Here is a 6075-nt window from a genome sequence, read left to right as displayed (position 1 = left end):
TCGTTTATTTATCAAATTTATTCCAATATTACAACCACGGCCCCTCAAGTACTGTGAAGGAGTCAGTCCATGTTGCCCCAATATCACTAAAATAGTTTTCATAAAATCTAATCTGAGAATATTTAGTAAACATTTTGTGGTATTATTTTATATCAACAACTTTATATATAATTTCACAATTGTTTTTGTGTCATTTTGTATTTGGCTTTCAATAATCACTCAATAAACTCTATTTATTAATCTAGAAGATGATATTTTGAAGATGCTGGAGACACTTTTATTTGTCTCACATATCAGTTGTCTAAAACGGTCCAGCAGGATTCTAGCTACCTGGGCTTTGCTTTAGAGTTAGAACACTATTTCAATGTTCAGTATTGCACTTTCAAATACCACACTGTAATAATAATGCATTTATAATTGATTAGTAAATAGTTTATCCATCATTTATTTATCATTAATCCCACATTTGTAAATGTTAGCAAGCTAACATATTTATAAGCCACTTATTTAACACTGATGAATAATATCATTCATAAGAGCCCTATACATTGGTTTATAAGGACCAAAACACAACCAAAACATGAAGTGCTTTCATTTCTCCGAAACGGTAAAACAGATATGTGTGACATTCTCTACTCTCGCCTAATGTGAAACATTCTGTTACAAATCTAAAATGCTGGAGTATAGAAGCCAAACATAAATATGTAGCTTTACTGTCCAAATACGTATGGAGGGGATTAAATAATAAAACTGACCTTAGATCAGTGTCAGAGGAATATGTACCCCTGACATACCCAACTAGAAAACTGTTTATTTGTCCACAAAGATCTCAACTCTCTTTACAGCCGTGGGTCTTCTCATAATGTTCTGAGCACTGTTCTGAGGTCAGGGATGGGGTCATTTTCAAATAATTTCAAAGTCAATTCAGGAAGTTAACTTTTATTTCTCATTAAAACAATCTTTGTGCACAGTTTACTTCCTGAATGAACTGATTTGTATTTCTTCCACTGCAACACTAACGTACTGAACCTGATTTCAAGGTATTACGGGCCAAATTGAAGATTCGGATCAGTTGACTTAGCTGAAGGCGTTGTGTTAATGCTGGGGTGGAATAAAAGTTTGAACACCATGTGGATGGCTGTCCAGAACAGAAGTTGCATAGCCCTGATAAACTATTAATAACTGGCATTAATAAACTGGCATAGTAAAACTGGCATTGTACATATTTGACGTATTTTGGCAGAGCCGGGAGGATTCGGAATGGAAGTCTTGATCCAATACATTTTAAAGGTGTGACTCAGGGCTCCATTCAATCCGTAGCGTGGAAGATCTGCATTGTAGTGCCATTGACATTTAAAGGCAATGTCGCCGGAGACTGAATTCACGGTAAACGCTGCATCTGTCGGCTCAATAGGAAATGTACTTTAGATGTCAACCCGTGCTACAACGCAGATCTTGTGGTTTATGGATTGAATCGAGCCCCTAGTCTGTGCTTGCAAAGTAGTTTCATCACCACGGACAGGAGCTTGTCTGAGACACCCCAACGCCTTGGCTCATGTCAGCATTTTTTTTACATGATTTCATCCATTAAAATGTCACAGCCAGTAAAAATCTAAATCTGGAAATTAAATGTCACAAGCTGTGGCATGGCTCCACAAAACAACCGAGCTGGGCTCGGTTCACTCAGATCTTATTTTCCAGGACCCATATTTTGCACTAAATTTATTACAGTGGCCATTAAAGGCAACGTGAGGACCTCATGATGGACTAATAAGGTCAAAATAATGTGCTGGTCTGTATCGGATCTCTGTGTGGAACACAGTATAGGTCAAGGGTACTCAAATATTATTTGAGAAGGTCCAGTCATACAAATGCCCCCCCCCCCCCCCCCAACAGTTAGCCATGTTTTCTTGTGATATCTGAGAGACTCAACAACAAAATCAATGGGTTAAAAAATGTTAGCTGACATGGGCTTACTGATCAACTGTCATAAATATCTCTCTTTAATAAACTGTCATAAATATCTCTCTTTAATAAACTGTCATAAATACCTCCCCATGACTGACACAACAAGAGGAAAAATGCTAGTTTCGAAATTGCAGCTTGTGCATTCTACTATTAAAAACGTCAAGGGTAAGTTGAAAGCCTGACTGAGTTCCTTAAAAAAAACGAATAACTATATGCTATTATTTTTTTGTCGGGACCTGTGGTCCGTAATGACCCCGTTCTGGGTGTGGATGCGGACCGCAGTCCGCCTGTTGAGGATGGCTGGTATAGGTTATGAGGTTTTCACTTTTCAGCATGCAGGATGACGTCAATGGAGGGCCAAATGTAATATTAATGTCACACAGACACAAAGTAGTCATCCCGGTCTGTGACCTTCTCCGCGGCCAATGGCCATGTTCTGAAACTGAGTGTCAGAAATACATGCAGCCTAAAGTTGTTCAGGATTGTTTAATGACCCGCCGTCAGAGACGGTATCAAACCACATCTGTTGAGCTGTTCTTGAATCTCCAATTTGATCCCATACAGTCGATGGCAGAGTTACAAGAAGTGTCCCAAAGCAACAGATCATTTCATCTATAACCTTTGAAGTTTGTCTTGTAGGATAGCTGTTTAGAGCTGAAAATGTATGGAAATTGCATAGGCCTATGGAGATTCTTGTGACCCTGAAAACTAAAATAAATATATTGTGTCATTGCATTTGGGGCTCCCGAGTGACGCAGCGGACTAAGCCACTGCATCTCAGTGCTAGAGGTGTCACTACAGACCCTGGTTCAATTCTTGGCTGTATCACAACTTGCTGTGATTGGGAGTCCCATAGGGCGGCTTATAATTGGCCCAGCGTCGTCTGGGTTTGTCCGGGGTAGGCCGTCATTGTAAATAATAATTTGTTCTTATCTGACTTGCCTAGTTAAATAAATCCAGAGCATGCAGGCGCTACCAGGAGACAGGCCAGTACATCAGGAGACGTGGAGGAGGCCGTAGGAGGGCAACAACCCAGCAGCAGGACCGCTACCTCCGCCTTAGTGCAAGGAGGTGCACTGCCAGAGCCCTGCAAAATGACCTCCAGCAGGCCACAAATGTGCATGTGTCTGCTCAAACGGTCAGAAACAGACTCCATGAGGGTGGTATGAGGGCCCGACGTCCACAGGTGGGGGTTGTGCTTACAGCCCAACACCGTGCAGGACGTTTGGCATTTGCCAGAGAACACCAAGATTGGCAAATTCACCACTGGCGCTCTGTGCTCTTCACAGATGAAAGCAGGTTCACTCTGAGCACATGAGCACATGTGACAGACGTGACAGAGTCTGGAGACGCTGTGGAGAACGTTCTGCTGCCTGCAACATCCTCCAGCATGAACGGTTTGGCGATGGGTCAGTCATGGTGTGGGGTGGCATTTCTTTGTGGGGCCGCACAGCCCTCCATGTGCTCGCCAGAGGTAGCCTGACTGCCATTAGGTACCGAGATGAGATCCTCAGACCCCTTGTGAGACCATATGCTGACACATGCACATTAAAAAATACTAAACACTTGCTCTTTCCATGACACAGACTGACCAGGTGAAAGCTATGATCCCTTATGGACATCACCTGTTAAATCCTCTTCAATCAGTGTATAGATGAAGGGGAGGAGATGGGTTAAAGAAGCCTTGAGACATGGATTATGTATGTGTGCCATTCAGAGCTGTGGCGGTATACAGCTCAGTGAGTGCGGTTTTAGTGCCAGCATCGGTCTGTGGTGGTATGTAGACAGCTACGAAAAAAACAGATGAAAACTCTCTAGGTAGATAGTGTGGTCTACAGCTTATCATGAGATACTCTACCTCAGGCGAGCAAAGCCTCGAGACTACCTTAGATATTGTGCACCAGATGTTGTTTACATATATGCGTAGGCCCCCGCCCGTGTCTTTCCAGAGGCTGCTGTTCTATCCTGCCGATAGAGTGTATAACAGCTGTATGTTCTTAATGTCGTCGTTCAGCCACAACTCGGTGAAACATAAGATATTACAGATTTTAATGTCCCGTTGGTAGGATATACTGTATTCAGTTCGTCCCATTTATTTCCCAGCGATTGAACGTTAGCTAGCAGGACGGAAGGCAAAGGCAGATTAGCCACTCGTCGCCTGATCCTCACAAGGCACCCTGATCTTTTCCCACGAAATCTCAGTTTCCTTTTCCAGCGAATGACGGGGATCTGAGCCTGTGTCGGGTGTCCTTAGTATATCCCTCCCCTCTGACTCTTTGAAGAAAAACTCTTTGTCTAATCTGAGGTGAGTAATCGCAGTTCTGATGTCCAGAAGCTCTATTCGGGTCATAAGAGACGGTAGCAGCAACATTATGTACAAAACAAGTTATGAACAACGCGAACAAACTAACAAAATAGCATGGTTGGTTAAGAGCCGATAAGACGGCAGCCCTACCCTCCGGCGCCATCAGGTGGCAGTGACAAAAAGAGCAACGGATCATTTCTGTTTACACAGTAAAGTTGCATGGCCATACATATTATTGTATTAATCTGTTCTGACTCCTGTGCAGCACTGATTCGTTTAAATTCATTTGTGTCACTGGCGCAGACAAGATATCTTATATGAGATTTTGCAGTGCTTGGCTTGTTTAGGGTGAGACAGACAGGGGTAGTTGTGAGATTCCTCTGTGTTCCAGCACATGTGGGAGTAGAGGGGAATGAGGAGGTGGGTGTTGTCACCAAGCAACCTCTCAAACATCCTAATGTCAACATGGAAATGACAATCAATAAAGCAGAAGATAAGGGGTTAATAAAAACAGTGGTTAAAAAAAATGTAAGAGTTGCTGGAACAGGGCGGTATAATTGTATTATTATCTTTATATAACTAGACAAGTCAGTTAAGAACAAATTCTTATTTACAATGGACTGCCTAGGAACAGTGGGTTAACTGCCTTGTTCAAAACGACAGATTTCTAACTTGTCAGCTCAGGGTTTTGATCGAGCAACTTTTCGGTTACTAGCCCAAGGCTCTAACCACTAGGCTACCTGCCTCTAACCACTAGGCTACCTGCCTCTAACCACTAGGCTACCTGCCTCTAACCACTAGGCTACCTGCCTCTAACCACTAGGCTACCTGCCTCTAACCACTAGGCTACCTGCCTCTAACCACTAGGCTACCTGCCTCTAACCACTAGGCTACCTGCCTCTAACCACTAGGCTACCTGACTCTAACTACTAGGCTACCTGCCTCTAACCACTAGGCTACCTGCCTCTAACCAAGATCCAGTCCAAGGGAGGAAAGAGTAACCACAAGGCTGATACTGGGACTAACAAGGCTCAACAGCACTTTGAAAATACAGCAGTAGGATAAACATCCAACTGGGCAGTGTGCATTGATGTAGCGGTAAAAAAAACAAAAAACAGAAGGGGGTCAAAAAAAAGAAAGGGGGTAAAAACTCTGATCACCGGTCGTGGTGGGAAACAAGTAACGCTTCCTATACTTTCATTCATTTAAATCGCACAAGTTTGGTAAACTGTTGGGCACTGTTTTAAAACATGTATATTAAGTACTTTAAAAAACATTCAAACACTTTCTCTACTGGAAGTGTGATCACTGGCAGGACGAGATACAAACTGTGGAACACATCCTATTTGAGTGCCAGCCGTATGGGAGGTTGAAGAAATAATGGTATTGAGGAACCCAGTTTAATTGAGTAGTTAAGATAAACTTCAGGCGATGTGGCATTTCGTTTTAAGACCGGTTTAATGAGGGTCTGGGAGAAGAACTGAGTTCTCAATCTCATAGCCCACACCCCAGTACAGTAGGTGGCGGTAATGCACCATTAACGTTGGATGCCAACTGCTGATAAATCCCACCAAATAAGATGACCTGTCCCAACGCAGACACCGTAGTTGTACCAAAGATTTTTTATAACTAACTCAAGATAGACCACAACCTTAATCATAGTGGGCAGAACAAGCAAGAAGTTGGGCAGAGGCAAGCACGATCTAGCGAGATCTTATTTGCGCGTTCTAGCATGTATTTGCATATTTCCGTTAGGGAACGCCTAGGAACATATTGTAACGACCCTGGGTTTATAAGCGCGG

This window comes from Salvelinus fontinalis, chromosome 17 (genome assembly GCF_029448725.1).
Source record: "Salvelinus fontinalis isolate EN_2023a chromosome 17, ASM2944872v1, whole genome shotgun sequence".
NCBI classification, from domain to species: Eukaryota; Metazoa; Chordata; class Actinopteri; order Salmoniformes; family Salmonidae; genus Salvelinus; species Salvelinus fontinalis.
This window is presented reverse-complemented; position numbering follows the sequence as displayed.